This window comes from Cibotium barometz, chromosome 17 (genome assembly GCF_041138505.1).
Source record: "Cibotium barometz isolate CiBa-2024 chromosome 17, ASM4113850v1, whole genome shotgun sequence".
NCBI classification, from domain to species: Eukaryota; Viridiplantae; Streptophyta; class Polypodiopsida; order Cyatheales; family Cibotiaceae; genus Cibotium; species Cibotium barometz.
The window spans coordinates 22935827-22953292 of NC_141062.1; positions in this window are offsets into that span (position 1 = coordinate 22935827).

The window sequence follows — 17466 nt, forward strand, 5'->3', positions numbered from 1 at the left end:
CCCGTTGACTCAGATCTGATATAGCTGACTGAGCTGAATTAGATAACTCCACCACAGTGTCCTCTGACACACACGGGTCCTCAAAAAACTCTATCCTCACAAGGATCTAGCACTATGAACTCTCAAGTGATAGAAGTGGACTCATAGCCAGCTTTGAATTACCATGATTCAGCCTAATAACGAGTCTTATTGCTGGCTATTGGCTGTTACTAACTACTACTGACAATCCTTTGACTGCTATCAAACCTGACTCAAAACCACAACCCTTTAATCCTTCAATCAGGATATACCAATCCTAGTTCTTTACACCTTCATCTCTGCTGACTGTACTTGATGCTCATCTCACCTTATCTGACTCTGTATCCCCTCTCATCACGTTAATTAAGTCAACTCTAACTCAGCATCTGCACCTCAGGTAGGAGAGTGTAAAAAAATTCCAATATGCATCTTTCTATGCATAGAATTTGAATTCAATGAAAACAACACTTTTATAATAAAAAGATTTCCAATATGCATCTTTCTATGCATAGAAAGTAAATTCAATGAAAATAACACTTTTATAATAAAAAAAATTATATTATGCATCTTTCCATGCATAGAAATTAAATTCAATGAAAATAACACTTTTGTAATTAAAAAAATTATATTATGCATCTTTCCATGCATAGAAATTAAATTCAATGAAAATAACACTTTTATAATAATAAAAATTCTATTATGCATCTTTCCATGCATAGAAATTAAATTCAATGAAAATAACACTTTTATAATCAAAAATTTCTATTATGCATCTTTCCTTGCATAGAAATTAAATTCAATGAAAATAACACTTTTATAATCAAAAATTTCTATTATGCATCTTTCCTTGCATAGAAATTAAATTCAATGAAAATAACACTTTTATAATAAAAAAATTTCTATTATGCATCTTTCCATGAATTCATTTTTTTAATGTTTCCTTTGGTCCTTAGTCCACTCTTCATCTTATGTGAGTATTAACTCATTTTTGGGGGGTTTTTCTTTATTTCTTCAATTTATCTCCTCCCTACATTTGGATTAATCTTATTGGTCCCTCAGAACCTTAATCCAAAATTTTAAAAAAATCTGGACCCTTAGGCTAAGGTCTTTTGAGCAGATTATAATCTATTTCTAATGCACCTTAGGAAATTCTTTTTAAACTTCTGTTTTGGGAAAATTTATTTTACTAAGAAAGGATATTTTTTCATCCAAAGATATCTAAAAACTGAGTTATCTCTCTCTAGAATATTTTCTCTCTCTAGGCCAAAACAAGTAGAAACAAGATCTTTTATTATTCTGAAAAGGGGATTGATTATAGGGAAGAAACTGGACATCTTGAGGGGCTGGGGAGAAATCTTACATATCCGACTCCTCTTCCTTTAGTAAATTAGGCATGGTAGGCTCATACATTGGATATCCTTAGTGTATTCCCTAATTTCTTGAGTTAGCATTAGCCAACTAATGTGTATGGTGTGCTTTCCCATATAAGGATCATTTTCATGCATGTAGAGGCCCACCAAGCTATAAAAGGATTCCTCCATACCTTCTCTTTCCCATGCTTACATTTGAGCTCTTCTATGCTGTCATAATCTTGTTACAACATGTATATTGAGTACTAGTCAACATAGGTAGAAGCTAGCCTAGTATTTTAAAGTATTTACTTCACATTTGGGAGCTTGTCGGGGTGTGGGAGCTTGTGGGGGTGTGGAAGCCAAACAGCCCATCTGGCAGCCATCACGGTTCCTCCCTTCAGTAATAGACTCATCAGACGATATTTCTTATTATCTTATAATAGCTTTTGTAACAAATTCTTGAAATCGGGTAGTACCGATATGGATGTAAGGAGGAAGGGGATTCTTCCACCACAAGGGTGCGTGATAATGTTGGAACGAGGATGTCTTCTGGGTAGCATTAGGGTTTGGACTCAAATTGGGCCCATTAAGGATTACTACACATTATCTCTCTTCAAAAATGGGTGCATGCTGAAACTTTTGTAAATCAACTCAGAAGTGAGCAGAGTTTGGACATTTGGAATCTAATCTTAGAGACCTTTCCAATGATATATAGAACAATGGCCAATTTTGCATATTCAGGAAGTCTCCAAATTTGGTGATGACATGGCACTATGCCACATCATCACCAAATTTGGGGACTTCTTGAATATGGAAAATTAGCCATCATGCTATTATCATTGGTCGAAGAGTAGAATCCAGATGTCCAAACTCTGCTCACCTTTAAGTTGATTTGTAAAAATTTCAGCATGTGCCCATTTTTGAAGAGTGAATGTGTAGCAATCCTTTAAAGGGCCAAATTTGAGTCCAAATTTTCCCTAATGTTCCATCTCTCTTATTGCTACTCTATGGTATATGAATGTTTGTTTTTTGTTTTAACTTCTACTATCGAGAGACTTGCAGGAATGGGGATCTAACCTATGCGTAATCTTAGTCAACTCCCCTTGGTATGGATAGACCAAGCTCAATGCTCTGCATTCTCTTATCGGATTAAGCACAGTAGAGATAGTCGTTGCTCTTTCAAGAGCCGACTATGTGGTTTGGAACCACTAAAGTGTTGGGTCTTGATCGGGCAGCAACACTTTAATCGTGCAGGGGAATTGGCACACTACAAAGGGGAGTAGAAAGGTAAGGGGTAAGTTTTGCATAGGAATCTTGAATTGTTTTCATATGCATGACATGCATATTCTCTTGATTAAAACACCTCACATAGAAGAGTTAGTCAGGGGAGATCATGAGAGGAAGTGTACATGCCATGTTGTCCGATATGTTCATGAGTGAGACATATTAGTACAATGCATGGTGCATGGAGAATGAATGAACTTCAAGAAAATCAATACGGTACCACTACTACAGGCAGCAGCAGTCAAAGGCCTCTACAAATGAGGGGTAACCACATTGTGAACATACAAACTTTTGGAAGGGGACCTGCCAAAGCAAGAGAAAGAAAAACAAAACCAAGATCCTCTAAGAGATCAAGAGGGAGAGAAAGAACACCAGGAACTTAGAAACAGGAGGTAGGGAGACCAAGAAGGACAAGAACAAGTAGTCTTGTATAGGATGTCTTTGAAATACCCAAAGTTTAAGGAAAAATGTGAGGAGGATCCAAATGCTCATGTCTTTGCCTTTGAGACCACCTTCTTAGCTACGAGAGCCCCATTGCCACAAAAAATAAAGTATTTTGTAATAAGTCTGGGTGAATGTGGACGTGGATGTATGGATGTGGATATGGATGTGTATGTATGAATGCGGATGTGGATGTGGAAGTGGATGTACGAATGTGGATGTGTATGTAGAATAATGAATGCGAATGTGTATGTGAAAGCAAAGGGAGCAACCCTCAACTCTAAAGAAAGGAGTCAATGAGTACCCCATTGGCAATGAGGAGATAAGAAATCTTGAATACGCCAAGGCCTTCGCAGAAGAATGTCAACGGCTTCATGAAGCCAAGCTAAAGGCTAATCAGGCCAGGGATACAATGTATCCACGAAACGAGCCAACAAGGGAAAGGTAATTGGACGTACCTACTCCTATTCTAGAAGTAACAGAAGACGGATCTCAAGCAAACACGATGTCCATAATGTTTGAGGAAAATGCGATGGATGAGTCCATCCATTCCTTCCCTATGGATGAATACAAGACACACACCTGGGAGGAATCCTCAATCACACCAGAGAATCCAGAGAGATATCATGGACACTACAGTCTCGCGGCTGTAGTGTCCATGCTTGTACAAATTCCATTGGGGCAACTATTATGCAGTTCACCAACTCTATGGATATACATAAAGGAATGGGTAGAAGGTGGACTAAATCCAATTGAGACTATAGAGAAGGTTCTGCCACCTCTCTGGTAGTAAGAACCATAAGACACACAAGGAAAACCTGAGTCGTCTCAAGATACTAGTTAATTAATTGGGATTTTATTACGAAAGCGATGACACAAATGCTACAATCCCAATTCATCATGTGGTGGATATTAAGAACTGGCTATCTTGGATGGTGGGGCGGGGGTGAGCATCATCACAAAGCATTGTTGGGACATCACAAAGCATTGCTTGGAGAACTGGGGAAAACCCGATCTAAAAAGGGTAGAGCTAATCGTTAAAATTTCTGACCGAACATCTTCAAGGCCCATTAGACTTGTGGAGAATGTGAAACTCAAACTCTTTACGTTTCACTACCATCATACATTTGTGGTAATGGACTTCCTGTGCCAACCTGACTCATATAACATAATATTGGGGAGACCCTTCATGAGGGAATCCCAATTGGTGCATGATTGGGTATTAGAACATGTGTATGTGCATAGGGATTTGCATATTTTAAATATAGATCGAGAACATGGAAAGCACATCTCAGATGTGATGTGGATCGGGGTAGATATGAATGGATGAGATGTGAATGAATGTGATGTGATGAGATGTGGATATGGGTAGATGCGAGTGGTGGATGAGATGTGTTGAGGATAAATGAGGAAAGATGTGATGAGATGGAAAATGATGTGATAAGATGAGAATGGAAATACTTATGAAATGGATGTGGATTAAATAATGTGGATTGATGTGGAACAATGTGGAAAGACAAGAGTTTGTTTATAGAAACTGTATTTATGACCTGTTTTTAAATGACTTTTATGTCAAGAATACTGGGGAAGCATTTTGACCCTTTTGTGAATGAGGTCGTGGAGACCTAAACTGATAAAGTTGCAACAGTTGACAGAGAGTCAATGGAGGAAGTCTTGCATAGCAAGGTCAGCCGATCGGCCGAGGTCTTGACCAGCCTCGGTTCAATTTAAATAGTGAGCTTTCGGTATAGTGGATGAGGGACCAAGGAAGCGGCTATGAGTGAAGTGCTAAGTGACCTGCGAGAAGGATCCTAGAGGGTGTTGACCATACGGTGCTCAGGCTCTGGGTCATTGAAGATACCTACACGTGCGTCGGGGAAGATATTTGGATCAAGGAGTAAGAGTTGTTTTATGAATTCGGGCATGGATCTGATTGATTGACCTTGCTGGTCCTCAATGGATGAGTCCATGGCTCTTTTATATGGATCTGTTGGTTGATCTTGCTGATCTTCAACGAAGATTCCATTTTGATTTTTATAAGTGAATATATTGCCAGGTACTATGAGCTAGGAACCATCGAAAAGGCCCCTGAGTGGATAGGTGGTGAGCGTTCTGGTTGCCAATGATGCCATAGGTACACCGATGAAGGAAACATTGGAAATTAGGATTCAACCAGATATTTTGGAGGATTATGACCAGTGATACTATAGTTTCATTAAAAGATTGTTTTAAAGATAGCTGAATCTGTGAAAAAGGCAATTTCATATTGGGTGTGTAAGTTGTGTGACTAGTTTTAAGTTTACATGAATATTCGGCTAGGAGGCCTGAGAACTCTTTTCCCTGGCACCCAGGACAAAACCTAACCAAATTCTTAAATGGATGCCATCACTACAGTGGCTGTGGGCAGTTGGCTAACCCATGGGATTGGATGGGATTAGGCTCGAGTGATGGATCCCTAAAAAGAGACTCAATTCTGTTATGGTACGATAGATGAATTAAATCCCAGATAAAAATTATTCTATGGAAAAGAATCAACGGCTCTGCCTCTCAATGAGGAAAAAAGCGTTGGTCTCTATGATCCAAGTGCAAGTCTTTTCCTTGATCTAACTATGGACCTTACGGGTTTGGTCAGATCAATTCAGTTAGTTACGGCTCTTGACTACGTTAGAGTAAAAATATCACGGAGGAATCGCCCGTGCTTTTCGGGCGAGGGAAGTTTTTCCAGGTTCAGTTTTGGAAGGACCGAGGGATTAGTCTCTTGTTCAAATATACGTGGGCGAGGCCCTGAGTGAGGGACCCTACCCCGCGCAAGAAGTGCTTCTTTTGCTGTAGCACCCGAGAATTCGTTGTGCTGAGGGGACAGGGATCTTTCACTTTTCGTATTCTTTTTCCTTTTTTATTTTTATTTTGATGTTTATGTTCAATCAATATCTTCTCGTTAACAATCTTGTACATAAGTATCACCTGATTCGGTGGTTATTCTAAATAATTTCTTCTTGCGGTATCACCACTTGCATGCATCACATTGTTTGATAACCAAAAAAAAAATCAAAAATGATAGAATAACAAAAATCTGCACCTTCACGCTTCACTGAAGTTTCATGGGACTACACAAACCTACAATTTCATGAAACTGTTGTAGTCTCACGGAACCTAAGTTCACGAAACCACATCTCATGGGATTTCGTTTCACGGAACTCCCTTTCATGAAACCACTGTAGTCTCACAGAACCTGAGTTCATGAAACCACATCTCACGAAACCACCTTTCACGGGAAATGAAACCACATCTCACGAAACCACCTTTCACGAGACTTCAGTTCGCGAAACCACCTTTCACGAGACTTCAACTCATGGAACCTCATTTCACAAAACCACATCTCACGGGTTTCCGTTTCATGGAACTCCCGTTCATGTAACCGCATCTCACAAAACCACCTTTCATGTAACCACATCTCACAAAACCACCTTTCATGTAACTCCCTTTCATGTAACCACATCTCACGGGTTTCCGTTTCATGGAACTCCCTTTCATGTAACCGCATCTCACAAAACCACCTTTCACGTAACGGCATCTCACAAAACCACCTTTCACGTAACCGCATCTCACAAAACCACCTTTCATGTAACCGCATCTCACAAAATCACCTTTCACGTAATCGCATCTCACAAAACCACCTTTCACGGAACTTCAGTTCACGAAACCACATTTCACGACGTAACCACTTTTCACGGAAACTCATTTCATGAAACCACCTTTCACGGGATAAACTCTCACGACCTACAAGTTTTTGGGACTACTAAGACCCTGCACCTTCACACCACAGCAGTCACCTATCAATTAACACACCTTGTTATTACTCCTACACTATGTTATTACTCCTACACTAACTTCTCATTTCAACTAATTGGTTTACCATTAACAACAATAAAAAAAAGAGAAAATTCAAGAGGGCCATTATGAAGGAGATAAGGAAAGAGAGAAAAAAGAAGATAGACAAGAAAATGTGGGGCATCATCCCAGACATAGTTGCAAAATCACAACGACTAGAGGTTGGGGTGGCACTGGAAATCAGAAAGTACCAGGAAGCATTGACAGAGCAAGAAGCCACAATCAGCCAGGCCACTCAAGAGCAACAACAGCAAGTTACTCCCCTGGTGAGCTCGGCACAACTGATTTTCACCAGCCTGTCCCCACTTAAGGATTCAGCTTTGACAGACACACGAGAGAGATGGAGCCCGAACAAGTAGCATCAATTCTAGTACAAGCTGAGGAAACACAAGGCATTGAGGCAGCAATGGCTCAAGAGCATGAACCCGCAGCCCATACTGATACTAGCAAAAGACCAAGAAGTGTAGAACTATCAAGCCCAAGCAAAAGAAGGAATTTGGAATATGAGGAAAGAATACCACAGCTGGCCTCCCTACAAAACGTTGACTATCAACAATTCATGCAAGAAACAATGGAAGGTTTGGATGAATTGTTAAACCTACCACATGCGGGACCAGAAGAAAGCGCAAGCACAAGTGCACCATGGGAGCAGGAGCAGAAAGTTTGGCATGGCCACCTCCTCACAACACACATGCTCCACGATCGTAACGCTTCCCTTTGGAAGCAAGTTAACGAGTCGAACACACAAGTGCGTACCTTAAAGGACTACTTGACGACAGTAAAGGGCACACATCGGGATGTTATAATGAAATGCTTGAAGGCCACGAAGGAGCATGTAACGCCTCCGCTACGGCTGCGTCTTCCTCAAGCTGCCATAGCCTAGGCGTGGAGAAGAAGAGAGGGTGGAAGTCGGTTCACCTCCCAACCATATAATGACGAGTTAGGGTTTCTCGTTGGGTTTTATACCAAAACCCTGGCCTGTGTCCACACCTCCTAGCCCGGCCGCCCATCTTACTTAAGAGCCGTGCTAACTTAGATGTGTACACACATCGACCAAACCCTAACGCCCATTAACCCCTGAACCCCGCTAGCACTAATAATACTCTCGAGACTCCGAAAGCTATTAACTTATGCTAGGGTTCGACTTCCGTAGGACCATAGTCCTGACATTACTCCCCCCTTCGAAAAGAGTTTTCGTCCTCGACGAAAACAAAAGTGGGGAAACGTTTCCTCATCACACTAATGTTTTCCCAAGTGGAGCCTTCCTCTGGACGGTCCTTCCACTTGATAAGAGCTTGTTTCCGAACTTGGTGGCGAGTACGTAACATGTGATAATCCAATACTCTTTCTGGTTCATGAGGCAGTATTGGGGGTTCCACATATTCTACCAAGAAAGAATCATCCACCGGCCTTTCATGACCCATAAGGCGTTTCCTCAAACGGCTTACGTGAAAGATGGGATGAACCTTGGAATGTGCTGGTAACTCAAGTTTATAGGCTACTGGGCCCACCTTCTTGAGTATCTTAAACGGTCCACAAAATCGGGGCGACAATTTTGGTACGGGACCCGTTTTTAAACTGGTGGAGTTTTCTGGTACCTTCAGAAACACCCAATCACCTTCTTGAAAGTGAAGTGGCCTACGTTTCTGGTCCGCAAACTTCTTGTAACGATCTTACGCTTGACGAACATTTAATCGTGCAAGGCGCAACATATCCATATGGTCTTGGATAAAATCCTTAACCTGACTGATTTTCTCATTCGCCAGTCCCACTGACACTGGTGAACGTGGCTGAAAACCATACATCAACATGAAAGGGCTAAAGCCTGTCGAGACATGCTTTGCACTATTGTAAGCAAACTCAAGAATAGGCAAATAAGACTCCCAATCAGATTGTTTTTTGCTAACATATGCCCGAAGCATATCTTCCAACACTTGATTAACCCGTTCAGTCTGACCATCTGTCTGCGGATGATCAGCTGTACTAAGGTTCAACATAGTACCCAACTTACTGAATACTGCTCGCCAAAAATGGCTGTTAAACTTGCGATCACGATCACTGACAATATTGGATGGTAAGCCATAAAGTCGGTAAACATTCTCCACGAAAAGGCGTCCCAATTCTGGAGTTGTAACTGTTTTCTTAGTAGGCACAAACCGACAAAGCTTGGTTAATCAATCCACGATTACCCAAATGGCATCATGTCCACGATTCGTTATGGGCAAGCCCGTTATAAAATCCATAGAGATACTTTCCCACTTTCCGTCAGGAATCTCTAATGGATGCAGTAACCCGCCAGCTTTAAGACGTTCTGCTTTGTTCACTTGACACTTCTGACACTGCAGAACATAGTCAGTAACATCCTTGTGAAGTCCAGGCCAATAGAAATGCTTTCTTACGAGAGCATACGTTTTGCGAATGCCCGCATGACCTGCACTTGGACTATCATGACACTCAAAAAGAATTTGGCGCCTAGTGTCTAAGTCCAATGGAACACAAACTCTCCCCTTGTGGAGTAAGTATCCATCATCGATGGAAAAGTTTTTCCATCGTTGTAGTTCATCTTGTGATAAAGAAGAACCATGTGTGGAAGAACTAGAAACACTACCGTTTGAGTGAGAGGGACCCCTCATTTGAACATGATTCCACACCTTTGAGTATGTTGAATCCTTCTTGCATTTGCCTCGTAAAGATTCTAACAATTCGCTTTTCAACTCTGTGAATAGCAGCGAATTAATCTCCGGCATACGACTCAAAGCATCAGCTACAATATTGTAACGTCCTTTGCGATAGCGTAGCTTGCAATCATACTCCTGAAGGATCTCAGCCCATCTGGCCTTTCGACCCTGCAAATCTGTTTGGTTCATAAACCACTTTATGCTTTTGTGATCAAAAACAAGCTCGAATTGCGCACCATATAAGTAATGTCGCCATTTTCGTAAGGCATATATGATGGCAAAGAGCTCACGCTCGTAAGCTGAGTAGTTTTGTTGAGCACGATTGAGCTTCTTGCTCTCATAGGCAACAGGATGACCATCTTGAATGAGAACCGCACCCACTGCCTTAGCACTGGCATCCGTTTCAATCACAAATGGTTTTTGAGGATCCACAATTGCCAAGATGGGAGCTGTAGCCAAAGCAACTTTAAGCTTATCAAAGCTACGTTGTTGCTCCTCATGCCATTGAAAGGTAATTGCCGCACCTTTCAATTGATCAGTCATGGGAGCGGCAATCTTTGCATAACCGTTCACATATTTGCGATAAAATCCTGCCATTCCCGAGAAGATTTGAAGTTCTTCCTTACTTCGAGGTGTTGGCCATCACATAATAGCATCAACCTTACTAGCATCCATAGCAATTCCGTCTACAGAAATTACATGACCTAGGTATTGTATGCTATCCTTGAGAAATTCACACTTACTTTCTTTCGCGTAAAGTGCATTCTCGCGTAGTAACTGAAAAACTTTTCGTAAGTGTTCCAAATGCTCTTCTAAAGTCGAACTATAGACCAAAATGTCATCAAGAAAGACAATGATAAATTTGCCTAAGTACGGCCTTAGTACGCTATCCATAAGCGTCATAAACGTTGCCGGGGCATTAGTAAGCCCAAACGGCATAACCAAAAACTCATAGTGTCCAAAGCGAGTTCGGAACGTAGTCTTGGTTATATCATCAGCGTTAATACGCACTTGATGATATCCTGAACGTAAATCAATTTTAGAAAAATACTTCGCACCTTTGAGTTGATCAAACAACTCATCTATCTTAGGTAGCGGGTATTTGTTCTTAATGGTTACCGCATTCAAGGAGCGATAATCCACACACATGCGCATGGATCCATCCTTTTTCTTCACCAAAAGAATGGGCGATGCCCATGGTGAAGCACTATGGCGAATGAAGCCCTTACTAAGGTAGTCAGCAAGCTGATGTTCCACCTCAGCTGCTTCAGTCACACTAAGCTTGTACGACGGCTTACTAATTGGTTTGGTGCCCGGAACGACATCAATGCGATGACGCAAAGCTCGTTCGGGTGGCAAACCCTCTGGTAATTCATTAGGAAAAATATCTTTAAATTCTTGTAACAATTGTTGCAAAGACAAAGCATTAATTGGTTGCTTAAGATTATTTAAAGAGATTTTAGAAGAAGGTAAAGAGAAAGAAGGCATCACGGAGGAAGATTCATTTGAAGAAGAAACATCATGCACATCAAACCCACTAGTTTGAGACACACAATAACAAAAATAGACTTCTTCTATTTGATTACTATGCTCCAAAAAAGAGAGTTCGGCATTACATATGAGTGGTGTTGGGGGTACATCACGTTCCCCAATAAGTAAAACATGCTTACCATTGGCCTCAAACGTAAACGTATTATGTTCATAACTCCTTTTGAGTGATGACCCTAACCCATACAACCACTCCCGTCCTAAGATGACATCCGCACGAGACATATTCATCACTTGGAAGTCAAGAACCATAGTGTGTTCTTGCACAAACACAGGCACTTGCCGTACTAGAGTATCCCACACATCGTGATCATCCCCCTGAATGGTGGACACCACATAACGATGAGAACTCTTTGTCTCCGGCAACTTTAATTTCTTAACTAATGCATAGTTCAAGAAATTGTGCGTGGCACCATCATCAATGAGAATACGTACTCGATGACCATAAATGGAGCCATGCATACGGACCAAATCATGTGGTCCAACTGTCTCTTGCCACATAGATGCAGTGAGATTACACTCATGCATCTCGGCAGTGTGCGAAACCTCTACCGCAGAATACTTAGGATCAGCATCCAAGGGAAGTGTTTGCACCATGTGTACAGCCTTCTCCTTGACCTTCTCCTTATCCTTATTCTTGCGAGGCAACTGTGGACAATTTTTCTTCTCATGATCACTACCTAAGCAATGATAACATAGTTTCTCCTTCTTGGCCCGTTCAAAGTTTCGTGGAGACAACGGACCACTTGACCCTTTAGACTTCTTTGTGTTTTCAGTAGAATTGCTGGCAAGTTTACGCTTATTAGCATTAAATTGCGAGCCATTGAATTTGGCCGGTCTATCCATGCCCTTCTTATCCATGGTGTCATCAAAGATAAGGGCACTTTGGATAGCCGCTTCCAAAGTTTTAGGATATTGGGTTTTAACCTTTGCCTGATATTCTTTATCAAGGCCTCTAACAAACCCACGAACCTTTTGAAAGTCGTCCAAACCATCTAGCTTGAGAATGACTTCATGGTATTTGGACACATACTGATTAAGTGTAAGACCTTCCATCTTGCACTTGTCCCAGGCTGTCCAACTCCGATCTTTCTTGTTTTGCGGTAAGAACTCCTTTTTAAATGCTGCCGCAAACTCCTCCCAAGTCTTAGGGCGAGTTTCAATAGGTAGACTCATCCACCACTTGTAGGCTTTACCTTCAAGTGTGAGACTCGTCTCAGTGACCATAACAGCAGCGGGAGTGCGGCGTAAGCGATGCAAGTCCGTCCACTTGTGTAAAAATGTATGGACCGCATCCTTGTTACGATCGCGCTCCTCTCCCTTAAACACAGGGGGCTTCACATTTTTCAACATAGCCCCTTCCTGCGTTGCAGATGGTGCAATAGATTCTACTATAGGATTTGGAACAAGAGGAGGCATAACTATCGGAATAGGCCCTCCACTTGCCGCCGATCCACTTGCAAAATGTGCCATAAATTCAGTAAAAAGCGTGCTCATGTTTGTGAGATTGGTATTGACATTTGTTATAGTGCGCTCAAGTGCAACTACCCTTGAAGTGAGACGCCCAAACTCTACCGTGTCTACCAAACCATAATCATCTATTGGACTCGCACCCCCTTCAGCATCGGTCATGTTGTCATCCCGATCAGGCGCAACGGCCTGTTGCAAATCACCCACACCACCACCCAAAGGGTGTGCCTCACTAACATCATGCATATCATTCTCAAAATCGAAGTGAACATGAGACGGTTCCGCTGAGGCCATGGTATGCACGTGCTTACAAATACAGAACGGATTACCTTCAAAAGCGAACTCCAATTGAAGCGTCATAGAAGAATTCCTCTTGCATGCACGAAAATCGAGAAGAAATCACCACTTGAGTCGTCAATCAACACATGCATGCAAAAAAGTGTGTTGCATGTAGCATGTCGTTGAAGATCCGTCCACCAAAAACTTCCAAACTTGGAGCATAGAAAACTCCTCTCACAAATTGAAGGAAGGAAAGTTGAAGGTGAAAAGGTCACTTTCCTTGTAGTTTGTGTCACTTTCCTTGTAGTTTGTGTCCTCCCTTGAAAGAATAAGTAGAGCTCTTTTGAAGAGAAGAACAACACAAGTGAAAAGGTGAAGTGGCTAGCACAGCTTGAGGTGGATGGTGAAGCCTCCCCCTTGTGCCACTCAAGTAAGGGAGAATTCTCGCGCGCTCGCCAACGGCGCGCCAACGATCGCTCACCGATCGCCTTTGAGGACTGCCGGTCTGCCTTGGTCGCCGCCTTAGGCGTTTGGTGACGCCGTACGGACGACGGGTAGGCAGCGGAGACGCTCGCTGTGGGCTGTTCACGCAGGCGCGCGTAGGCGGCGGCTGCGCTCGTTTCTTTTGCTGCGGCGTTGAACTCAGGTGGCCGTCCGGTGACGCCGTACGGACGACGGGTAGGCGGCGGAGACGCTCGTTGTGGGCTGTTCATGCAGGCGCGCGTAGGCTGCGGCTGTGCTCGTGTAGGTCATCGTACGGGCGGCGGCTGCGCTCGTTTCTTTTGCTACGGCGTTGAACTCTTTCTCGTGCAGGTCACGTCAGTCGCCGCCGCGCTGGCTCTGATACTAGTGTAACGCCTCTGCTACGGCTGCGTCTTCCTCAAGCCGCCATAGCCTAGGCGTGGAGAAGAAGAGAGGGTGGAAGTCGGTTCACCTCCCAACCATATAATGACGAGTTAGGGTTTCTCGTTGGGTTTTATACCAAAACCCTGGCCTGTGTCCACACCTCCTAGCCCGACCGCCCATCTTACTTAAGAGCCGTGCTAACTTAGATGTGTACACACATCGACCAAACCCTAACGCCCATTAACCCCTGAACCCCGCTAGCACTAATAATACTCTCGAGACTCCGAAAGCTATTAACTTATGCTAGGGTTCGACTTCCGTAGGACCATAGTCCTGACAGAGCAAGAGACCATATACAAAGCACTGGGAGCAATAATGTGGTCCTTATCCAAACCATTGTACAAAGGATCAAAGAAAATACAGACCTCAAGAGAAAGTTAGAACAAGCTAAAGAGCAACTACAGAAGGAGGTCACCCACACCGATGAGCTTACAGCCCTTCATGCCCAGCACGTACAAGAACTCTAGCACAATTCCATGGCCAAAGAAGAGGAGCTGCCAACGACAGATCCAACAACTATCCTCCAATCTGAAAGCAGCAGAGGACAAAGCCACTCACTTATATCAAGAGTAGCAAGAGAGAGAACAATCAAACAAGGCACATGCAGAGAAAATAAGAACACTTAACGACACCATAAGTGCTAGTCAAGTCAAAATGCAAAGGATAGAATTGGCCCACCAAGAAGCAATGGCATAAATTACACAGCAACTACAAGACAATCAAAGTCTGCCGAAAGGCTCCAAAGAATCAATGAAGCTCAAGAAAGCAAAGCAATAGCCAGGCATGCCCAAGAGAAAGAAACCTAGAGATTCGAGGAATTGGATGCTACAAGGATGGTTTGTGAAACTGCCATATCAAATCTCCTTAGCAACAATGACTCTCGTCTACAAGAGTTGGAGTGCCAGTTGGCAATACAAGACCGAAGTCAGTGGCCAGAGCCTACAGATGACCTACGCCTATGCCTACTCCTTGAGCGTGCCTCGGAGTTGGGTCAGTTTTGCGAATAACTCCTCGGGCCCTCCTCAAACTCTCACTCTATTTTTGTCTACACTAACCCTCTCTTTACTTCAATACGATATAAATCTATCTGAAGACCTAGGCCTAGGTGAACTAACCCTCATTAAGCAGAATCTTGAACGCGATGCTGATCCTACAATAATAATGGGAATTCTGCGGGGGGGGCATAGACTTAACTAATCCACAAGATATCTTCTTTTAACCATTATATCCTATTGTGTTAAACCTTTGTAGTTGGTGTCGGGTACTCCAAAATTCTGAAATTCTGGACAACAGTGTAGAAAAATTAGACTTGCTTGTTCCAGATGACATTCCCGAGACACGCGGCCAACTATGAGGTGGTAGCACATAGCTATCAGTGTTATAAGCCATGAGTGGCTCGAAGTTTATAATACTCACCAACATCTTAACTTATGTGAATCTACCTTATATCATCCTTTTGGAATTCTAAAGCCATACTCTAATATCTACAAACACTTAGAATCCATGTTAACCAATGTACAGTACTATTTTGATGCCACCCATATTGAATATCCTACCATAAATCCTGAGGATATCCCTGACTTACAAGAGTTAATGAAATCTCACAAGACTAGCCACCCACCCCCTAGCACAGGTCATGGTCAGGAAGACACCTTGTCTTCACATTCAATTTCCACTTACCCTATCTATTATAATGTTGCTAGTAAACTCCTTAATCCCTATCCTAATACCCCACCTACTAACACATCTCAGGCGGCTGACTGCATATTCTCTACTTTCACTCCTTAGCAGATAGATTTTCCCACTAACCCTCTTGCCCTCGAGGAGATATTGGCACCTCACCTGTCTCCCCAACAGCAACCTCAAGAGGTACGCTATCCTATTCCCCAGGACAATATTGAAGCCTTCAATGACGATACAATTTTGGAGTCATTGTCTGGTGCAGAATATGAGGGCTTCATTCGCACTGGAAATCCTCTATTAAAGCCCACGTTAATGTTTAAGGTGCTCATGCAAGTAACTCCATTTGAACCAACTCAACAGATTATGCCAGAAGCCTACTCTGAGGCCACACCAAAAAAGCAACATTATGTGCCATACCCTCTACGAGCACCTCGCCCTGATTTAGAAGAATTCCTTCCCTTGGCTAGAGAAGGCACATTATGGGCAAATGTGGCGCGGCACACAAAATTGGCCAATCCCCAATTGGCTGACGTGTTGGAAATCAAGATTGTCACCTTTATGATCAGCTACTCCTTTTGCAAGAGAAAGGCTCACCTCGTACACACGAGGTGGCTATGCCACAATTGTCATAGATGAGGCGCAACCCAAACTAGAAGATTTTGGAATACAGCTAGACTAGCGAAAAGAGTACTTAACAATTCCAGAGTACAGCCAAGTCTATATGTGCGCACCACCAACACATTGCACATGCCCCTTAAGAGAAGATGGACTCCACTAGAGTTTCAGGAGGACAAGCGACACGACTCCCATGTCTGCTACAACTTTCTGATCTTCATGCCAACAACATTTCCAGACATAGGGGAGCAAAGGAAGCAAATGCTTACTTGGATACAAGCATGGAGCCATATCTCGGATCCAGTGATCATGGAGTAAGTGTTAGATTTTTTAAATTACTGATGGTCCTAATTGACCAACCTAAAGAGCCCTATGTTCCCCATGATGCTGAGCACCTGCAGTTCGACATGAATCAAGGCCCATCTGATCGGGGCATGATGTTGTATTACCATCACCTAAGGTGTCTTCTGGCTTACATGCATGTCACGTTTGAGGACAGGGTGGACACAAGGTTCTAGCACTCCCACTCAGCATTTAGATGCACACTCAAGAAGCCTTAATCACGAAGGAATTTCTACCGACCATGAGTTTGGTGACTAGGTCTTTCGACCTCAGTAAACAGGTTTTGAGGGGACAAAACCTACATCTGGAAGGGGGGATGTTAATCCCATTTTTGATTAACAAGCATGCACCTCCAATTGAGGACAGTAATAAGTGTCATGAAATGGCACTATTAAAGTTGTACATTATGAGATATTGGCTAATCAAGGCCTAGTTAAGTAAGTTTTGGGCACCCAAGTGTGAATAAAGGCCAAATGTATATAAGGCATTTTCTCATAATGAAGACACAATCCCCTTTTGTGCTATAGAGAGCTCTTCCTTGTGTCTTGAGAGAGATTGAGAGAGAGAGAGAGAGCATTCTAGCATTGTACCTCTTCTATGCTTGTATGGTTCATGCTTGTGTGGGATAGTGAGAGAGAGTGATTGCCTTATGCGATGGTGTGAGCGACTCTACGGTGACAGCGTGGAGGTGGAGCTTGGAGGTTTTGAGCTTAACAAGTGAGCTTAGAGGCCTCAAGGGACTCAAGTTCGAAGCATTGGTAAGTGCCCTATGACGGTTGTGATCTATTGCTCTTCCTTTAGGTGAATGTATTGAGTTCCCTCTTGGAGGTATGGTAGCCCATAACAATGCTTAGCTTGGTTGAATGTCTTACAGGATCACCGATTGTGGTTGAACCTCATAATGCTAATCCTAAAAAATAAACCAAAAAACAAAGCCCAGAGGAATACCGCTTCCCCTT